The sequence below is a fragment of the Mytilus galloprovincialis genome, chromosome 7 (assembly GCF_965363235.1).
Source record: "Mytilus galloprovincialis chromosome 7, xbMytGall1.hap1.1, whole genome shotgun sequence".
NCBI classification, from domain to species: domain Eukaryota; kingdom Metazoa; phylum Mollusca; class Bivalvia; order Mytilida; family Mytilidae; genus Mytilus; species Mytilus galloprovincialis.
Window position 1 is genome coordinate 85,423,696 of NC_134844.1, and position 23,522 is coordinate 85,447,217.

A 23,522-nucleotide genomic window follows, 5' to 3' on the forward strand; every position below is an offset into this window, starting at 1 on the left:
TATCAAAATTTCATAGATTTCTATTTACTTAATTAAACTAAAGTTTTTCTATTCATTTTTACTAAAGTTAGAGTGCGAAAACTAAAAGTATTCGGACGACGATGTGCAAGACAACGACGCCAACGTGATAGCAATATACGACAAAAAATTTAAATTTTTGCGGTCGTATAAAAACAATTAAAACAAGAATGTGTCCAAAGTACAAGGATGCCCCACTTGCATTATCATTTTCCATGTTCAATGGACCGTGAAATTGAGTGAAAAATCTAATTTGGCCTTAAAAGTAAAAACATCAACCAATAGGGAACATGTGTACTAAATTTCAAGTTGATTGGACTTTAACTTCATCAAAAACTACCTTGACCAAAAACTTTAACCTGAAACTCACACTTTTAATTTCTATGTTCAGTGGACCATGAAAATGGGGTCAAAAGTCTAATTTTGTTTTAAAATAAGAAAGATCCTATCATAAGGAACATGTGTACTAAGTTTCAAGTTGACTGGACTTCAGCTTCTTCAAAAACTACCTGACCAAAAACTTTAACCTGAAACGAACGGACGCACAGACAAACGGACGGACGAACGGAGGCACAGACTAGAAAACATAATGTCCCTACTACTATCGTAGGCGGGGCATAAAAAAATCATGCATCAGAAACTAAAATCAACTAAATCACATCCCAGGGAATTAGTACCGGTATTTTAACGTCAATTTGACAGTCAAAGAAGACACAACTTGTTCAATGCCAAAAATAAATGTATCCACAGGCACAAGGATTAAATTTTTGTTAAAATCAAATTTAGTTTAATTTTGGACCCTTTGGACCTTCATGTAGACCAATTTGAAAACGGGACCAAAAATTAAGAATCTACATACACAGTTAGATTCGGCATGTTCGGCATATCAAAGAACCCTAATTATTCAATTTTTAATGAATTCAAACAAAGTTTAATTTTGGACCCTTTGGGCCCCTTATTCCTAAATTGTTGGGACCAAAACTCCCAAAATCAATCCCAACCTTCTTTTTATGGTCATAAACCTTGTGTTTAAATTTCATAGATTTCTATTTACCTATACTTAAGTTATGGTGCAAAAACCAAGAAAAATCTTATTTGGGCCCCTTTTTGGCCCTAATTCCTAAACTGTTGGGACCTCAACTCACAAACTCAATCCCAACCTTCCTTTTATGGTCATAAACCTTTTGTTTAAATTTCATTGATTTCTATTTACTTATACTTAAGTTATTGTGTGAAAACCAAGAATAATGCTTATTTGGGCCTTTTTTTGGCCCCTAATTCCTAAACTGTTGGGACCAAAACTCCCAAATTCCTTTAGTGGTCATAAACCTTGTGTCAAAATTTCATAGATTTCTATTTACTTAAACTAAATTTATAGTGCGAAAACCAAGAAAATGCTTATTTGGGCCCTTTTTGGCCCCTTATTCCCAAACTGTTGGGACCAAAACTTCCAAAATCGATCCCAACCTTCCTTTTATGGTCATAAACCTTGTGTTTACATTTCATAGATTTCTGTTCACTTATACTAAAGTTATAGTGCGAAAACCAAAAGTCTTCGGACCCCGGCAACAACGACGAAGGACGACGACGCCAATGTGATACCAATATACGACCAAAACATTTTCAATTTTTGCGGTCATATAAAAACAAAGATGCACATGCTGAAAAGTCTCTTCTTCTTTTCTGATCATGATTACGATCAAGGTTTTACTACAAGTATCATATATACATGATATATATACATAATATATATATACATGATATATATATATATATATATATATATACGAGTCTAAATTGAAAACTACGTTCAAACCTATGATTGCGTTGGATAAAAACTGCAATTTTTATATGTGTGCATGTAAAACAAATTTCGTTGTAGAAGGGTCTAAAAACAGCACAAACAACATTTTCAAAAAGACCAAAAAAGTGAAAAAGTATATTTAAACAAAACGCATTTGACTCACAGGTCGAACAACTGATGTTCTTTAACCCTGGTGACTGCCATTGGCGATTGCCAAATAAAATTGATCACAAGATGTAACAAAATGGATCTTAATACAAATTTAATACTAAACAGAAAAAAAAATTTAACTTGTGGCCAGGATGTTATGCCACAAATATACGGTGTCAATATTTTTTTAGTACACCAGATCCGGATTTCGACAATAAATGACTCTTCAGTGATGTTATGGATCGAAGCCGTATTTGGAAGGCCATATAAAAAGTACCCTCATTTTTAGATAAACTCTTGAATTTTAAGATTCAATATAGGATGAACGGATCATATAAACCATGATATATATATATATTTCCCTTCGGTTTATCATTTTATATGATCCGTTCATCCTATATTGACTCTTAAAATTCAAGAGTTACTTAAATTGAGGGTAAATTATATGGCCTTCCAAATACCGTTTCGATCTCTAACATCACTGAAGAGACATTTAAAATATTGTCAAAATCTGGATCTGGTGTAAAAAATAAATATTGACACCTTATGTTTGTGACATAACATCTTGGCCACATTAGTTTATTGTTAAAAATAAAAATTCTGTTTAGTGTTAAATTTATATTAAGATCCATTTTGTTACATCTTTTGATCAATTTTCTTTGGCAATCGCCAATGGCAGTCAGCAGGGTTAAAGAACATCAGTTGTTCGACCTGTTAGTCAAATGCGTTTTGTTTAAATATACTTTTTCACTTTTTTTGGTCTTTTGGAAAATGTTGTTTGTGCTGTATTTAGACCCTTCTACAACGAAATTTGCTTTAAATGCACACGTATAAAAATTGCGGTTTTTATCCAACGCAATCATAGGTTTGAACGTAGTTTTCAATTTAGACTTGTGTATATATATATACAACTCGTCTAAACATCAACCCAACAATGTTAGATCTGTAAATTTGCTTTCGCAAATTTTTTGTTCTTCCCTCGCCGGGATTCAAACCCATGCTACTGAGATTTTGTGACACCAAATCGCCTGTGCTGTAGCTGTCCCGCTAGACCACACCACCACCTGGGCTTCACAAAAATAAAGCTTTTAGTGGTCGTGTGTTACCTTTCCTGGTCAGTTTTAATCTAGCATCGTACTACAGTACAACATGATATATATATAAGGCATGAAGATGTTATATATACATGATATATATAAACTTAACATCATCAAATATACATGTAAAAGAGGTCATGGTCACATAACCCTGCAAGACGGATATTTACACCTAACAACCATTCTATACACTCACTAACTTTAATCAACTAGTATTGCTAATAGAAACAGATCTAACCACAAAACTTAGCATTGTCCAATGAACCATGACAATGAGGTCAAGGTCAGCATGGTCAGAAGAACCTTGTCAGACTAGCATATATATGTACCATACAATCATGTCATACACTAAATATAGTTGACCAACTGCTAATAGGATCCCAGATACAGCTCTATCCACTTAAACTTTATATTAACCAATGTACCCATAATACCTGCCAGACAGACACATACATGTACACCTCACACGAATGTTTATACTGTTATATTACTATAACCATGATAACATATATATGTATCCATAATAATGAAAATCTTTTAAAACTTCTAGTCTAAAGACCAATATTCGTACAGTTTTGTTATGTGTCTATATATATACATTTATACAAAGTTATGCAAAACCTTACTATAAAAAGGAAGATGTGGTATGATTGCTAATCAGACAACTCTTCACAAGTGACCAAATGACACAGAAATTAACAACTATAGGTCACTGTACAGCCTTCAACAATGAGCAAAGCCCATTTCGCATAGTCAGCTATAAAAGGCCCCGAAATGACAAATGTAAAACAATTCAAACAGGAAAACTAACGGCCTATAAATTAATTTACAATCCAAAGGGAGCTTACATTATTAGATATAAACAATTCACCAAAGTTTCATGAACGATGAAAACTGCTCAAATCATTTTTGAATTATTGTCCGAAAACTGGAAAATCCCCCCGTTTTTAATGAATAAAACCCCATAACTCGGAAACGTAAAAACTAAAATTTATAAAAATCGAATGGGAGCTCACATCAAAAGATATAAACACATGAAACAATTCGTCAAAGTTTTATGTTGCGTAGCTAGGTCATTTTTAAGTGTACGCCCGAACCGATGCGAATTTAGGCGAGGGGTCTGAAGGCCTAAGTCATAGCACCTGGTAGTTGGCTCAACGGGGCGAAGGCTCAAGCCCCCGTAAGCTAACAGGTTATCAAGAATGAGATACCGTTCCCGTTATTGAACATTCTCATCAATAGCAACATACTTAAAGAATTTAAATGATTTATTTTAAATGTTTAGTTTATTCATCGTGTTCATTTGGAATCTAATGGTCATTGGATATAGAGAAAAGTCTAAACCAGTTTCTTTAAAATATGTTTAAGGAGGCTCGCGGGTACAAAAAATTCAGCAAAAAATTAAACATTTGTTTTTTCATTAAAATATTTTTCATTAAACTATTAGCTATTACTTTATGATATGGTACAAAAATCACCCAAAAAATCGATTCGGTTTGGCCACAGATGCATTTTAAAATGTTCATAGCATTGAAAAAGCTGCAAATTATCTCTCTTTGGTGCAACACTGCCATTTTAGGGCATTAAAATTGAAATATCTTTTTTTTAACTCATCGGTGACCTATATTTTTTATTATTGTTTTCAAATAAGCTGTACATAAACTAAATAATTGTAGAATTTAAGCGATTTCTGTATAAATTTAGTTCTTTTTTTATTTTGATATTACTAATATTTCTCCTATTAGTTCAACAGAAAAAAAAGGACATGAACAAAAATGTATGCTTCTTTCGGAGGCAGATTGTGAGCTTGAATAAACAGTGACCCCATTTTTTTAATTTCATTTTTTTATTAAGTATATGATAAAGTTCATTGATAGAAAAATATAGCAAAATCCTATATAATATATATATTAGAAAAAAAAATTGATTTATACCCGCGTTGATTCAGACATTATTCAGAAAAAAAGCTTCTTCCATCATAAAATCCAATAAAGGTTTGACAAAATAATTGATATATAACAAACTTTTATCCCAGACTGTATCTTCTTGTGCAACAAAGATTTTTTTATTCTAAATATGACAAAATTACACATATAATTTCATCATTATGCTCTGGATACTCTTTTTTTGTCATGAACAGTTTCTGTCCAACTTCCATACAAATTAAAGGTTTGCTTAAGGTATTGATCTTTAAAAAAAACACCTTTCAACCACACACTTATCCTAGTGACACCACCGACGAAATTTAAAATCACATATGTATGTATTGCTTTTGCGACATATAGAAATGTCACAGGCTAGACAAAAATGCAAACCACATTTCGATTCACAGAAGATAATGAATTCATTTAAATAGAAGGGAAGTTGGTAGAATTCTCTGAAGATTCACAACTAGAAGATTCAGACTTTGAAAGACAATAAACAAAGTTATGATATATGATATCTTTTGTTTAAAAAGTAAAATTCGTCACTTTTATTCACAATTGAAAAAGATTTACAGGGCTGATGTACTATTTATAAGTAATTTGTATTTTATTTAGATTAAAATAATTTTTTTTTATCAAAATTCAAGTGTACGCCCGGGCGTTTTGACGTAAACGTAGCTACGCGCCTGGTTTCTAGCAAATTGTTGAAAGTGTTTTTGAGTTTACTCAGTATCCAAAAACTGGAAAATACGCTCTTTTTTAATAAAACCCCATAACTCGGAAAAGTAAAATCTAAAATTTATAAAAATCGAAAGGGAGCTCAAGTCAATAGATATATACAATTCAACAAAGTTTCATGGAAATTGGTTAAAGCGTTTTTGAGTTACATTTGTACTTATGACATGTTGACGACGGACTGACAGACCGACATACAGATGGACAACAGTATACCATAATATACATCCCATAAACAGTCAGGGATATAACTCTATAGGTTAAAATGTATAAAAGTTCTATTGCTATTACTTTTGTCTATACATGTATGTATACCTAACTATTGAAAGATATAACAGTTCATAGTTTGCCAATTTTGCATAGTACACCTATATGTTATTACAGAAAAATAACGCCTGTAATAACTAAAGGGTGTTATCACAGCTTCTCAATATCACTTCAAAGCATTTGCTCAGACATACATCATGCTTAATTACAATGTATTTTAATTTATTGTAAGAAATAATGACCAGAGCATGTAATGAGGTTCTGCGCAAGTTACTCAGTAATTCCCAAGTGTCTTATATAATAAGTTACATTCCTTTAATAACTGAGCCTTGTTATCACAGCTAACGGCCTAGCCACAATCAGATGTGCATTTTGTGTTTCACATGAAGTCAAAAATTAGTATCACTTCAGGGAAAAACTCTTTTGATATTTTGGTTCAAAAATGGTTTAAATTATGAAAATTGCCATCGTTAGGCTAACACTGGAAGAATTTTTATAATTACAGTTTTTGGAAGAAACATTTAATATTTTTATTAACATGATTAAATAAATGGTGTTTAAAAACTGTATAAATTTCTTTAATGGTTGCCTTCAAGACATGGGCACCAGTGTCAGATTTTTGGTCAAAGACAAAAACAACAAAATATGTTTAGAATTATTGAATATCAAACATTTTAATTGAAAAAAAATGACAAGAACATGTTTAACTCACAGTTATTTCAAACAACAGTAGCTTTCTTTGATCATTAATCTTATCTGATAAAACTGTATCTAAACTTATCTATAAATAACAAAACTTCCAAAAAAAACCTTTCTTTTGGTGTATAGAACATTAAAATAACTTGATGCATATTCTTACAATAAACAATCAAACTTAGCAATACAATTTATATGTTTTGTCTACCGACAAGACATTGTATTCATATTTAATGAAATGCATTATTAACATGATAAAAACCTAATTTTGATATACATGTAGCTGAAAGTGTTCTCTTGAAAAAAAACATACATTTTATCAGGTTTATCTATCAAATGATGCTTAACTTCGAGGAAAATTGAAACAAATACATTTTGATAATGTCTACAGACAAGACATTTTATTGATATTCAATTAAATGCTTTCAAAGATGATTGTTAAAGTTAAGATTAAAAGTTACCAATTAAATTTTAAGCTGTGTTTTTTAAATTTTGGAAAATATAAAAATGTACCAATAATTCTTTACATATCTTATTATATAAGACACTTGGAAATTACTGAGAAACTTGCGCAGAACCTCATTACATGCTCTGGTCATTATTTCTTACAATAAATTGAAATACATTGTAATTAAGCATGATGTACAAATTTATGTCTGAGCAAATGCTTTGAAGTGATACAGAGAAGCTGTGATAACACCCTTTTTTTCTGTAATAACATACAGGTGTACTTATGCAAAATTGTCAAACTATGAACTGACTGAACTGTTATATCTTTCAATTAAGTTAAGCATTCATATAGACAAAAGTAATATCAATAGAACTTTTATACATTTTAACTAAACTAATGCTGTATATTGTCACTGTGAAACATGTAACATACATATGTTATCACAGTTCTTTGATTTTTTAGTCCACAATAACAAATGTATGTTATTTTTCTGTAATAACCCTATAGAGTTATATCCCTGAATGTTAACGGACGATGATCATGATGATGGATGACGGACGCCAAGTGATGAAAGTGATGAGAAAAGCTCACTTGGACCTTTTGACCCCTATGTTCTAATTTTAGCAACAGGGGCCATGTTTGTTGATATATCAAAACTTCAGATACAATTCCTAAACTGGATACCATACAGCCATAAGGAACATTCAGCAATCATCATGATCATAGACTGCAAATTGAATTGGGTAGATATACAATACCAAAAACACCTGTTAATGACAGAACATGTAAGAACTGTTCCTCTTGTGAAGTAGAAGATGAAAAACACATTTTATTAGATTGCCAAAAATATTTTACTATTAGGCAAACCTATATAGACATTTGCTATAATAAGAATAGTTCAAAACTGAACACAGATAACAAATTTATTTGGCTTATGAGTAATGAACATGCCAATGTATGTAGAAATATATCTAGATTTCTAAGTTTGAGTATATTTTACAAAACTGATAGCAAAGCAACAGAAAAATTATCATCTTAGTGTTCTGTCATATATATATATATTTATTTGTTGTATGGATATGGACCATAATTTGGTATTCGGCCTTTGGTTTCTTTTTGTATCCTTTTTTATAAGTTCTAAAATTTTAACTTTTATTTTGTGGGTTGTGTTGGTGTTAGAATAGTATGAATGGAACAATTGAGTTTTTCGAGAAAAAATTAATACATTTTGATTCACCGTTTACGTGACAGGAAACCAAACAGGAAACCAATCTTTATTTTCTTTATTTTGCACAATATAATTCAAAAGGCATAAATAAACACCATTACTAGTGTTACTTGCTTCATGTTAATATTTAAAATCTATTTTCAATGTTATATTAAAGTTTTTTTTAAACGTGACAGGAAACCATAAGAAACCGAAAGCATTTTTTTAGTTTTATTTTATTGCAAAATCTGCTTAAAATAATCTGAACAGTATACTTTTTCTTAAAATCCATCTTAAATGTAACAGTATTATAAAACTCCTAAATATGTGCTTGTTTTGAAAACAATTAGTACAATTTATTCAGAATTTTCCATATTTTCTTCATTGATACAGGATACCATAATCGTTGTATCTTGATGTTTTGGCCAAAAAAATATATTTATATTTGGTTTTGAAATTCCAGTTATATAAAATTTATTCCAAATCATTGGCAATGTAAAATTCTTTAAATCCAGTAAAGAAAAAAACTTTTAACTTGGAATTAAAATCTTTAAAATAGGCACCATGTGATATTTGTGACCTGTACACCATCTACATGGTTTCCACATTTTAACCTACTTTAGTGGGCTAGAATCAATAAAGTACTTCCTTTCAAGTCATGCCTGGTAAAAGTTTACTTTTCCTTTGACAAGTTTATTGCGTTTCTGAAAAGTGTTTGCAGAACATGAATAAAAAAAAATAATTAAAAATTGCGACAAAGTTACCAACTTTGTACATTCCTAGTGTAACGGTATATTAACATGCATTTTTCATTTAATTATCTTTATTCACCTAAAATATCAAGTTATATTTACTGCTGAAGCAAAATCAATCCAACGAACATCTGCATCCATGATAAGAGACGTAATTTCGATTGAATTTTCCAAGGACCCTTTACATCGTTATTTGGAAACGTAGTGTGTTTAAACGTCGGTCAAATTTGAAATCGATTTTGTCAAGTCATTGGGCATTTATTTTCACACAAGATCGTATGTAACATTATGCACATAGGAATAATAATAGACCCCCGGTGCAATCTGTTATAGGTGTTCTTTTAGGTATAAGTTTTTAAAGTGAATTTTATTGAGAAAATATATTATTTTAGAAAATATGAAATAATTGTTTGACAAATTTTTAATTTAATTACTCAGGTAAATTTTGTGAAACATGTCGCTTCTTAATAATTGCTCTGAGCAACACTTTGGTATCTTGTCAAATGTCATTAATTAGTCTGAGCAACATTATGTTTTAATTAGGATTATAAATGTAATTAACTTGTATCTCTCTAATTGACATTATTCAATTTCACCTTTTGACATTGTAAACAATATTATTAATACTCAAATTATCAAAATTATCAATGTCTGTCATTTTATGAGTAGTTTTCAGCTTTCGCCTTAAATATCGAAGTCGAACAGTTATTCGTCAGTGTAGTCTCGTCGGTGTGATCCAGATAGGAGTGCTTCCAAAGCCAACCAGGCTCAGCTACTCAGGAGAAACGCTAACTCAAAAGACAGCTCAACACAACTGTAATCGTTCAACCAGACAACATCAACTTAGAATATTTGGAACATTTTGGACTTTAACTTTAAACTGTGAATTGGATTAGTGAAATTAGTGACTTTATTAATTGGAACATTTGGACTTTATTTGTTTGCAAATTGTTTTGGCATCATTATTAGTATTTGGACCTGTTACTATATAAAACTGTTACAACTTGTTGCTTGCTTTATAGTTTTGCCTGCCATTGCTTAAGTCTTGTGAAAGACTGACCCACTGTGCCTTGGGCTGTGCATGTTCGATAGTCCCCCTTAAACTCGACGTGCATTGGCTCTTGGTGACAGATTTGGTGGCGGGCCCGTTGGCAGCATTTCGATCCATCAAGCTTTGGCATGGCATTATTATTAGCAACAGCTTTCAAAATTACTTTTAAATTATCTACTTACAAAATTTGTGAAGAAATTTCATAAATAAAATTCAACTAAAGGAACAGCAGAGAATGAGAATCAACTATTGAAGCTAAGTAACTTATTGAAATATTATTTATTATTCTATCTTTACAGTTATATTTTAATTTTCCAGTTTCAGCAAATATTGTGCAAGATTGAATCTAAATAGATTAAAAATAAAAATTAGTTTTAAATCTGTAAAAAGCAATTGGTAGTATTCAAATGAATTCTTTTTTCATAGTCTACCATTTACAGAAGTCTAATTATAATCTTGTTTAGTTTCAGTTTTCAACTTTAAAAGTTGCTGTATCAAAGTTGGCAAACTAATTGTAAAGAAAGACAACTGCAGTGTGTGAACAAAATAGTACTATACAGAGACTAAAGATAAGTAGCTTTTGAAATAATAATATTCATAATAATTCTCGAAATAAAATTGCTAGTTATTAAAGCAAAAGGTTTCTTCAAAGAAAAGTTGTGAACATATAAATTATTGAGATTGCTAATAAATTTAAGACATTGTGTAGTTTTACATACATTTCATGTAGCTATTGTCTTTTTATTCTGTGAATAGATTGTATCTAAAATAGCCAAATTCTTTTAATAGTGTAGTAATCATGGGAAAGAAAAGAATTAAGAATATATGGTGCTGCAAAAGATCAAAATGTGCAAGTCTTTCAACTGTTACAGCAAGAGAAGCAGATATAGAATTTAAATCATCTTTAGAAAGAAACTTTATGTACCTGAACATTGAAAATTCAAACCAAAAGTGCTTAATTGACAGTGGTGCAACAATAAGTTGTATAAGTCAACATCTTTTAAGACAACTAAGACCTCAAGCTGACATACAGAGATCATCAATTTTTAGTGGAGTTGGAGTATGCGGAGAGGTACACCCAGTGCTAGGAAAAGCTACTTTGGAAATAAGATTCGGAGAACACAAAATTTTACAGAACTTTCACATTTTCGAAACTCTTCATTCAAAAATACTTCTTGGATTGGACTTCTTGGTAACCCATAAGGTTAATTTGGATTTTGGAAAAATGACAATATCTGTGCCTACTGTACCAGAAAAAGATAGTGCTACTCTTACAGGAAAGGAGAATATAGTTTCTACAATTACTGTTCCAACATTCAAAGATGACAATGTTCAGATTGCCATGGCAACCACAGTGAATTTAGTTGAAATACAACCGCAATCTGAAATCATAATTCCAGTACATATTGGAAAATTTAAACATGGAACAACAGTAATTTTGGAACCGAAAGGAAACTTATCCATTGAACATCAGGTAGCAGGAGGAAAGACCATTTCTACAGTGTTAAGAGGCATAGCTTCATACAGACTTATGAATCCTACAAATTCAACCGTTTACATTCCTAGAAGGACTAAAATTGCGAAAGCCGAAACTATACAGCCTAACAGTGTTACAAAGTTCACAGAAGGATCATCAGCTCATATAAACTCTTTTAGCGAAACTACTAGTAATCAACTTTGTAGTGAATTTTCAGACTTAGGATTTAATTTAGACAATTTAGAACTTACAGTGGAACAAAAACAACAAATTCAAAATTTTCTTATTCGAAATAGGGACATATTTGCAAAGGATTTAAGTGAACTGGGACATACCAACTTGCATTACCACACAATTTATACTGGTGATGCAAAACCAATTAGTGCTGCTCCATATAGACAATCTCCACAAATGCGCAAAGAACTAGACAAACAACTTGATGAAATGGAAAGAAATAATATTATTGAGGAATCTACTTCACCATGGCATAGTCCAGTCGTACTTGTTAAGAAAAGAAATGGAAGTATACGCGTATGTGTAGATTATAGAGCTTTAAACCGTATAACAGAACCCATGTCAGCAGTGATTCCAACTATGACAGATATATTTGACACTTTAGCAGATTCAAAACCAGAACTATTTTCATCTCTCGATTTAACGTCAGGATTTTGGCAGGTCCCGCTAGACCCAACAACAAAGCATAAAAGTGCATTCATTACACATAAAGGTGTATATGAATTTAATAGACTTCCGTTTGGTATGATGAACTCTCCATTAACTTTTCAATGTTTAATGACAAAAGTGCTAAAGGATTTAAATTTCAAAATTGCATTGGTTTACATCGATGACATTCTGATTTTTTCAAAGAACTTTGAAGACCACCTTAATCACCTTCAACAAGTGTTTTCAAATCTACGTGAAGCAAACCTGAAACTTAATCCTGAAAAATGTAAATTCGCAACAAGAACAATCAAGTATCTGGGCCATGTTATATCAACAGATGGCATCCGCGTCAATCCTGAAAATACAGAAAAAGTTAAGGACTTCTCAAGACCAACTACTGCAAAGCAAGTGAAAAGTTTCTTAGGAATGGCAAACTACTATAGGAAATTTGTGAAAGACTATGCCCACATAGCAGCTCCATTAACAAAGCTTTTAAAGAAAGATCAAAGATTCAAGTGGACACCAGAATGTGATATTGCGTTTGAAAATTTAAAAGACCGTTTGACATCAGCTCCAATTTTATCATTTCCTCATTTAGACAAACCTTTCATCTTAGCAACAGACTCTTCAGAGTTTTCAAATGGATATATTTTAAGTCAGATTCAAAATGGATTAGAACATGTAATTGCTTATGGTGGAAGACAATTAAGGGGTTCAGAACTTAAGTGGCATATAACTGATAAAGAGGCTCTAGCATTAGTGGAAGGAGTTCAACATTTTAAACATTATTTGGCAAATCAAGAGTTCATAGTATATACAGACAATATCTCAGTTAAGTACCTTCAGAAAATTAAAGATTGTCAGGGAAGACTTGGTAGGTGGAGTTTGCTATTACAAGGATATAATTTTAAAATTCAACATCGTGCAGGATCTAAAAACCCAGCAGACTGCTTATCAAGACAAAAACATTTAGAAATTAACAATAGTGCTTCTTTTGACTCTAGTGAACTTGCAGACCATTTAGGCTCCATCGATATACAGAAAGAATATAGCGAAATAACATTTATTTATAAGGGTGAAAATGAAGATGCAGTTATTTCAAGTTTACAAACCGCGACAATCAATGATATTCAATTAACCAATTTAGCCGAAGAACAAGAGAATTGTAGAGACTTTGCCGATATTATTAAATACAAACAGACAGGACGAGTACCACAGAATCCAGAACTTGCAAGGGCAGTCGTAGCCGAATCATTCAACTTTGAGTTAGAAGATGGAATTTTAAAACACTTCTACTCAAAACGTTGTAAGAAAGTGCCAAAAGATGAGCGACTTGTCAAACAGATTGCAGTTCCAAGGAATCTCCGTGATTCAATACTCAAAGCATATCACGACTGCATTCTGGGAGGAGGACATCAAGGATTTGAACGAACATATGCTGCAATTAGAAACAAATATTTCTGGCCATCGATGTATAGTGACATTAATCAGTATGTAAAAACGTGTGAAGTGTGCCAGCAGTCCAAACGTGCTTTTAATTCAAAACCACCACCTTTACAACCACAACCAACAAATGATATTTTCGGACGATGGCATATGGATATTTTAAGTGGCCTTCCAACAACCAAAGATAAATATAAACATGTTCTACTCGTAGTTGACAGTTATTCAAAATGGTGTGAAGCTTTTCCGTTAAGATCTGAGGAAGCAGGTGAAGTTGCAAATGTTTTATATAGAGAAATAATATCCCGTTATGGTGCTCCTAGGACCCTTTTATCAGACCGCCGACGTAATTTTGTTTCAAATTTAGTTAAAGCTCTTTCAGAACTCTTCAATATTAAAAGACATCTTACAAGCTCATACCATCCACAGACAAATGGAGCATGCGAAAGAATGAACTCTGTAATTTTACAAGCGTTAAGAGCCTATACAAGAGATCAACAAGATGATTGGTATGATGTTCTACCTGGAATTTTAATGGCCTACCGTGCTACGCCAGCCACTCAATCAACTGATTATTCACCATTCTTTTTACTTTATGGATGAGAAATGACATTACCCATTGACACAGCGCTAATACCAAAAGATCGTTTGGCACAAGATCACAAAATATTTTTAAGCCGAATTCTTCAAAATTTAGAAACATCAAGAAAGATTGCTGCTAAAAACATCAAGCAAGCTCAAGAAAGATATAAACAACAATATGACAAAAAATCTAAAGAACCTCAATTTCAACCAGCTCAACGTGTTTGGCTTTATTGTACCAAAGTTCCTGTCGGAAAAGCACCAAAATTACATAGAAAATGGTCAGGACCTTATTATATAACCCGCATTGGACCAAATAGTACCTACAAACTTAGGAATTGTGCAACAAACAAAGAGGTTGTGTCAATGGTAAACGCGCAACGAATGAAGCCATATTACGATCCAAAAGACAGACCGACTAATTTACCAGATGAGTTTCAAAATGACAACGAAGAACTGAATCCAGAAGAAATACAAGATGACAACATCAATGATAATGATCAACTTTTACCGAACAATCGTCAACAACCTGTGCCACCAATCAACAACAATGGAATTAATAGGCAACAACCACCTATTCCTGTAATTAACAACAATAGGCCAACTCAGAACCAACAACAACTTCCTGTTGATAGAATCAATAACAGACAACAAAATCAACAACCAGCACAAAACAGTGAAACAAATAAGAGAAGTGCAAGCCCTTCAGGAGATTCAACCGTAAATCAACCAGTTAAAGACAACAAGCCATCTTGTCAGGATTGTAAGAACAATAAGTGCAAAGCATTCAAAGAAGAGGAGATTCAACAAGTTCTATCATCAGTCAGAGGTAATGGTACACTATACTATAAACTTAAGTTTACCGATAAATCTAGAAACACAGAATGGTATTTCCCATGCAAGGTCCCAGCAAAATTAATACGAGAATTTCATGCGCATCGTACAATGAGTGGTAAGAAAAGAAAACGTCCATTACAGCAGAATAAACATAAATTTTTCACTAAACCGGATCCAGCTGTTAATAGTGTACAATATATTTCAACTAAAGTCACAGCTGATATAAGCACACAAACTGAAACCATAAATGAACAAAATCAAGAAGATGAAAATCAACAGTTATTGGCTGTGAAAATTGTTAACAATCGACCATACTTTTTAATTAAATCTGGGAATACTACAAAATATGAATCAATGACTTCAGCACCAAATATCGCACGACAAGTTTTAATAGATCATAAGGAACGTTTCAAACAATCTCTTTTACAACAAGACATTCAATATGCTATGGAAAAAAGATTAGGAAAGGAAAATCAACGCGACTGCAGTTTTCAAATAGCCTCCGATGGTAAAATACATGAAATTCGATACAACATAGATGGTACAACGGAATATTTATCGGGATACAGGAATCCAGTCATTGCACCAGAGTGGGATACTTTTGATAGTCTGTCAAATGCATCTATAAATAACTTTATAAATGTGTTAGAATCACAATACAAGATAGAAATAAGTATGAGGAGAAGATAAATTTATGAATAGTACATGTACAATTGTTAAATATGATAGTGTTTTATATAATGAAATAATAAATTGAAGCTACTATTTTTATAAAGCCACAAAGATGGACAAAGAATAGATTTTTGAATTAAACCACATAAATTGGTAATAAGAATATAATAGAGTAAAACCACATAGATTGGTATAAATTAAAATATTATAGAGTATAGCCACATAGATTGGTATAAATGAGAATATTATAGAGTATAGCCACATAGATTGGCAAATAATGAGTTATAGAATTGTAAAAAGATAGATACCGGTATTGTAAATATAGTGTATGTCTTATATTTTTATTGTAATACTAGCTAGTATGTTTTGTTTTATTTTTATGTAACATTTTTGTTTAAAGTAAGAGGATGTTAATGATCAATGATTTAAACCCTTTGGAGTTGGACTGGTCATTCAACTCCACACCCTGCACTTGTATAGGGCCGACCACCTTATACAAGAAGCATACAGCCTAAAAATTTTATTTGTTTTTATGTAATTTTCAGTTTAGAATTTTTCTTTACAATATGTCTTTTCTTATTTCTTATTTTCATTAGTCTTGCTTTTCATATCTTATCTGGCAATTTTCTTAAATTGGCAATTTTATTCATCTAGCAATTTTGTCTAATATTGAATTTTTCATCTTGTCTTGCAAAACAAGCTATCTTTATCTAGATTTTCTTGTGTATATCATTTTATTCTACATAATCATTATATATATTTTCTTTACGTTTAATGTTTTTGTACATATATGTATATTTTCTCATGTTTGAGGACAAACATATTGGAGAAGGGGGGAATTTGTTATAGGTGTTCTTTTAGGTATAAGTTTTTAAAGTGAATTTTATTGAGAAAATATATTATTTTAGAAAATATGAAATAATTGTTTGACAAATTTTTAATTTAATTACTCAGGTAAATTTTGTGAAACATGTCGCTTCTTAATAATTGCTCTGAGCAACACTTTGGTATCTTGTCAAATGTCATTAATTAGTCTGAGCAACATTATGTTTTAATTAGGATTATAAATGTAATTAACTTGTATCTCTCTAATTGACATTATTCAATTTCACCTTTTGACATTGTAAACAATATTATTAATACTCAAATTATCAAAATTATCAATGTCTGTCATTTTATGAGTAGTTTTCAGCTTTCGCCTTAAATATCGAAATCGAACAGTTATTCGTCAGTGTAGTCTCGTCGGTGTGATCCAGATAGGAGTGCTTCCAAAGCCAACCAGGCTCAGCTACTCAGGAGAAACGCTAACTCAAAAGACAGCTCAACACAACTGTAATCGTTCAACCAGACAACATCAACTTAGAATATTTGGAACATTTTGGACTTTAACTTTAAACTGTGAATTGGATTAGTGAAATTAGTGACTTTATTAATTGGAACATTTGGACTTTATTTGTTTGCAAATTGTTTTGGCATCATTATTAGTATTTGGACCTGTTACTATATAAAACTGTTACAACTTGCTGCTTGCTTTATAGTTTTGCCTGCCATTGCTTAAGTCTTGTGAAAGACTGACCCACTGTGCCTTGGGCTGTGCATGTTCGATAGTCCCCCTTAAACTCAACGTGCATTGGCTCTTGGTGACAAATCTCTTTGAAAATTGTATTTTCCTTTTTTAAACAAGTCGAAACAAGTCTACAGATTATGTTTGCTAACATCCCGTTGGAAACAAAAACAATGTTTAGAACTAGTATATCGTATGTCCGGCTGTAAGGGCGTGATCACATGTTAGGAAATGATTAGAACTTAAGGACAAAAACAATTTTAATAAATAACTGGACTTCTGTTTCGTGTGAAATGTAACGCATAACGATAACGTCATTTTCTTACTTAATTATTACGAAGATCAAAACAAGAATGTAAATCATCTCTGATTTACCTGTTTGAACATCTCGCGAGAGTTCATATTTGCATATTGTTTTTAAGAATTCTATTACAACAAAGCAGATTACATCATCTAAAATTTGCGTTACGAAATCGGACACAAAAATCACGCCACTGTTCTTACATCTGCTACATAAATACTTATAGTTCTCGGCATTTTCTTCTCACTATTATTATTGGTCTATGTTCTTTGTTATTTGAAAGCAAAAGTTACGAATTTGCCGGTGACGATTATCTATAAATCAGTCAGCGTTATGCTCTTCGGAAGCAAAAAGTAACGCGAGAAACGACACAAAAATACGGTTGTAGAATCTTTGAAATTCGTATATTTCAATTTTTTTTCTAGGGAAGAGTAGCATACACTTGTATGTTAATAAAAATAATGGCATCTTTAGATGTAGTTACAACTTTTCTTACAGTAATTCAAATTTTATCACTTTTCTATAGTTATAGGAAACGGAGCCCAATAGCAAATTATGGTCCATATGGTAATTTAATAGAGTATTTACATAAGAACAGGGTTGTCTCCCTTGATATTTATCATACCATATAATATAATATTTCCTTTTTTATGTGTGTATTAGATCTCTTTGTCAGCTATAACTCTTTCTCAATATTTATGTACATATGCATTTATATTGTTCATTTTATGCTCTTTGTGAGTTTTCTTGAATAAATAATTTGAATTTGAATTTAAAGTTTGAAGTTTTGCCCAGTAGTTTCAGAGGAGAAGATTGAATCTGATTCTTGAAATAGTTTACGATGACGACAAACGTCAACAGACGACTGACAAAAGTGATGGCATAAACTCACATAGCCCAGCTCACATGGCCCTTTGGACCAGGTGAGCTAAAAATATGACAAACATCAGCGCCGCCTGGTGTCTAAAAACTCTTCAACTGTTCAATTTTAACTAACTTTCAAATTTTGTTTTGAAGAATATACTTTTACCTTGAAGAAAAGAAAATTACTCAGTTAAATGTTCAATTGAAAATTTCTTCTCAGTCCTTGTTCAGAACATTTCGCATTAATGCAAAGAAAAAGAGATATAAAACCCGGAAATATGTCCATCGACCTGTTGCTGCGTTCAAAATGTAAAAAATATTTGTAAATGAGATAAAATGAGTGTGTCATTTCTTCACATGAATCACATATAACAGAAATATGTAAAACTTACCCTTTAAAGTCATTATTGGTTACAAATAATTGTTTGTAGAACTTTTGTCGAGAGCAGTCTAATTCCGAGAACAGGAAGTTTGTCCGAGACGCTGAATAACAGGATTGGTTCAAGTCGGACCAAGAAAACTCGGACCAGATTTAAAGAAACTCGGAAAGACAAATCGAACCAGTTTGAAACACTGCTTGGGCCCATTTAAGAACGATTCTGAGTGGTTGTTTCGGGGGATAGGAGGGGGACGTACGAAAATTGAATAATTAAAAGGATAATGTTTTACATGTTTTATACTTGATCGAATATATCAAAAAAGTAAAATTGAACCATTGATTCACATAAATTTGCAAATGAATATTGACTGACTGCTCCAATTTCGGCCCCAACAGGAGGATCTTTTCTTTTGTTAGCTCAGTGAGGGTCTGGGATTGGGGAGTGGATGTCGTAGAACAACTGATTCACCCGATTAATTACATTTGCGCGCATTACCATTTCATTTACACACAAAAATCATTACGGATCATTACGTTTTCGCGCAGCTTTTGGTTACATGATTTGCGCGCATTATTTCACAGGTAAACCCAGGTAAATACAGGTAGATTATATTTATTTATTTTTGGCTATTATTTTCGAACAGTATAAGTCTGTTTTATTATGCACAAAGCACTAAATCCGGGAAATTTATACAAATAAAAATGTAAAAACATAGCAAATCTACTGATTTTACATGTCGTAACGTTCTGAATATTTGAAGTCCACTGCTTTAAGAAAACACAAAAATAGTATTAGTACATCATGTACATGAATGTGCTGCATAAAATTCCTCATTGTAGTGAGCATGCATAGAATGATTCCGGGCTGTTTGTTGTACGCATGAATTCTGCTGATAGTAGTGATGCCCAAAGACTTGGAGGAAATGGAGAATTTGCTGAAATACATTTGCAATTATTTACGGTGCATCGCCATGAAATATCTCCTGATTTAAGGATGTACTTAGGTGAAATTATAAAAATCTAGAATTTAAAATTGATACTATAAGTCGGAAGAGCATTGGTTAAGGAACATGGCGGGAAAAGGCTCACTCGGATTTTTACCTTATATTTGCATTGGAATTATTTCGGTCTCAAATCGAAAGAAAAAAATCTAGAATCTGCTTAATTTTTGGTAAATGAACTTTTATGCGCTATTGAAGTCTTAGCTCTATGGTCGGGTTGTTGTCGCTTTGACACATTCCCCATTTCCTTTCTCAATTTTATTATATGAAAAGAAAAAAAGGGTGTAATGGGGCAAATTATTTTACCCTGTATTGTAAGAGAAAAAACAAGGAGTCCGAACATCTGACACAAATCAAGTACATCATCAAGTGTTCTGTCGATATGTAAATCCATCGTTCTCCTCCGACTTGTTTCTTACAAACGAAACTCCATGTTTGTGCCTTGACCCACTTTTCAAACTAGAGTCAGTAAATAATACTAAAGCTATCACTTTTTGGTAAAATAGGAAACTAAAAACTATTTATTCTGAAATATTGCAATTAAGTTACATGTATGGGATATCTCATAATCACTTTATAATTTTTTTAGAATTCAATATGACAAATATATAATAAATTTACAAATATGTTCAAAATTCATATTAACTATAGTCATACTTATCATTCTGAATTATCTTTATTTCTTACCTATGTTACCTCTAAAATGAATGTGCGCAAATGTAATCAAAAGCTGCGCGCAAACGTAACAAATTTTAATCCTCAAATGCGCTAAAATGTAATGCTCCCGATTCACCTCAGTGACACATGCATTTACAGAAAGCCACATTTTCCTTCGCCACTTCAGTGACACATGTAATTTCAGAAAGTCAATCTGCAATGTGTTTGTAGAACAGTATCTTTGTCAAATCCTCTGTGTGGTAAGAATTTATCTCCTGTTAAGAGCTTCGTTCACGCTCGACAATTTTCAGTTATTTTCGTTTTACTATGTCGTCAACCCTCGCGTTCACCCAACCTTTAGACAGACAGTATATAAGAGGGTGTGGATGGGGTATACAGAATAGAGAATAGTGGGGGTGGGGGAATAAAGAAAAGAGTAAAATGGGCAAAAAAATAAAAATAGAGAATAATATTCCGGGGTGCTAAAATATGAGGAATAACTGCGAAATTCAAAGAATTGGCCGGGTAAAAATATATTGATTACAGAAAAGAACAATGTCCAGGATAAAGTAAACAAGTAATTGCAGAATAGCCATTATTTTTAAAGATAAAGAATAACGAGCGAAAACATTTAGTCCACCAACTAAGTCCAATATTTTGGGACAATTGATCACTTTATGGTAAAAGCATGAAACTTTGCACAGTGTTACTTATGATGCTTATAAACATTTTTGGATATGGAGCCATCAAAAAAAAAAATTCACAATGGCCGCCAACAGTCATGAAGCATAGTCCAAAAATATAGTATAATTTATCATTTGAAAATAAAAGCACAAAACTTTGCATATTGCTAGTTATGATGATTATTAATCTTTTCTGAATATGGCTCTTGAAAAGACGTTCAGGGTATCAAGTGCAGAATATGACAAACCGACTAAATCAAATAATATTGATTGGGCAAATTGCATCCTATGCCAAGAAATTATAGATGAAAAACTTATATGCCCATTTGATTCTAAACGTCTCAATGTTGGTGCTGGTTATCAATCTTTAGTTGACAATATTAAGAAATTTTATGAATTACGATTGATGCCTGAAGCCATTAATGTGTGCATTGAAAAATTAGATGGGGGATCTGGAATAGCACAGTCTTTCTTTGACCAAAAGGCATGTTGGCACAAATCTTGCAACTTTTAACTGAACTGGACAAAGTTGAATAGAGCAGAAAAAACGAACCTCACATGAGAGAATAGATGATAAAGCAACCACATCTAAAAAGAAAACTAGTAACTCAGTCCACCAGTAACCCGTCTGTGTGCTTTTTCTGTAATGAAAATGGCGAAGAAGCCTTTCATGAGCCCTCAACGTTCGGACAAGATACACGTATGAGAGAATAGATGATAAAGCAACCACATCTAAAAAGAAAACTAGACATAGCTTTTCCGTTCAGCCCACCAGTAACCCGTCTGTGTGCTTTTTCTGTAATGAAAATGGCGAAGAAGCCTTTCATGAGCCCTCAACGTTCGGACAAGATACACGTGTGAGAGAATGTGCAGTTAAATTAAATGACATTAAATGTTACTTGCAAAGTTAAGTGCAGGTGATCTAGTTGCACAGGAAGCAAAGTACCACTCTAAATGTTTAGTTTCCTTATATAACCGTGCATCTCGAATTGAAATGAAAAATGATAATGTCGAATCTATGAAGGAAAGTCAAATCCATGGTATTGCATTTTCAGAACTAGTCTCTTATATAAATGAAACAAGGTCATGCAATGAGACCATAAGTGTTTACAAGTTGTCAGATCTATGTGAACTTTATACGGAAGGAATAACATTCATGTCTAGGTGCAGATGTTTCATCTTGAGTTAATAGTTCACGACTAAAACACAGAGTTGTATCTAATGTCCCTAACTTAGATGCTTACACACAAGGCCTTGAAAACATTCTTCCTTTCAAAAATGACATTGGTCCTGCATTGAAGAGAGTCTGCCTAGAAGACTTTGATAATGAGTTTGTCAACATATTAAAAGCAGCTACGTTTGTTCGTAAAGATATTTTCGCATCAAATTCAGAATTTAAAGGAACCTTCCCAAAGGGATGTCAGGAAGCTTCTGTTTCCCAGTCAATGCTTTCTTTGGTCAGTATGATTCAGTTTGGACCCAACATTCATGATCATTCATATTCTCAGTCGACATTAACAATAGCACAGCTTCTGATGTATAGTTGTACAAAGAAACTATCCAACCGTCACACGAAAGATCATGAACCTCTAGTTTGTGCTTATTTGGGAATCATGATCCATGTAAGACTAGAAAATGTGATCTTGTAGATACTTTCTTCAAGCTTTGACTGTCTGTCTCCTGCGGTCGAGTGTTAGAAATTTCTACTTCCACGGCCAATGATGCTTGTCGTCGTTATGTCCAAGAAGGTATTGTTTGCACTACCAATCCACTACAAAATTTATTTACATCATCTGCTGAAGACAACATTGATCACAATCCAAGCAGTATCTCGTTAAAAGATTCATTCCATGGTACAGGTATATCTTTATTCCAAAATATTCCAGAGGATGTTCAATGCGTTGTTCAAACATTTGACCAATCTGAACCTATGTTGAAATGCCAGTCAAAGAGTGTGTCTCTTTTACCAGAGAGTTATTCAAATCTTCCACCAGCTGTACTAAGATTCAGCGAACCAGATATCCCATTAGTTGAAGGAGAACTTTCAATTGATATGTCCTCATTCCCAGCTGCATTTAAAGGAGAATTCAAATGGCTCAACAGCTGTGGAAAGGTTTTTGCACTGGAAAGAACTGCTGATATAATTACATGTAAATTCATGGATTGTGCCTTGCTCTAGGACCATTGAAATTGAAAGTCTTTCCACTGTTCCGTTCATTTACCGGTTGTGACACAGTCTCAGCTTT

General features: G+C 32.5%; 2 long non-coding RNA genes across 2 annotated transcripts in view; one reads left to right on the plus strand and one right to left on the minus strand.

The window, feature by feature from the left end:
- The window catches only part of LOC143083889 (uncharacterized), a 197,658-nt gene that overhangs the window by 27,361 nt on the left and 146,775 nt on the right, over positions 1 to 23,522 (minus strand). The window lies entirely within an intron of this gene.
- On the plus strand, positions 11,770 to 17,351 carry LOC143083891 (uncharacterized). The gene is made up of 2 exons (XR_012980926.1): positions 11,770 to 16,688; positions 17,013 to 17,351. It is a non-coding gene; the product is annotated as an uncharacterized LOC143083891 (long non-coding RNA).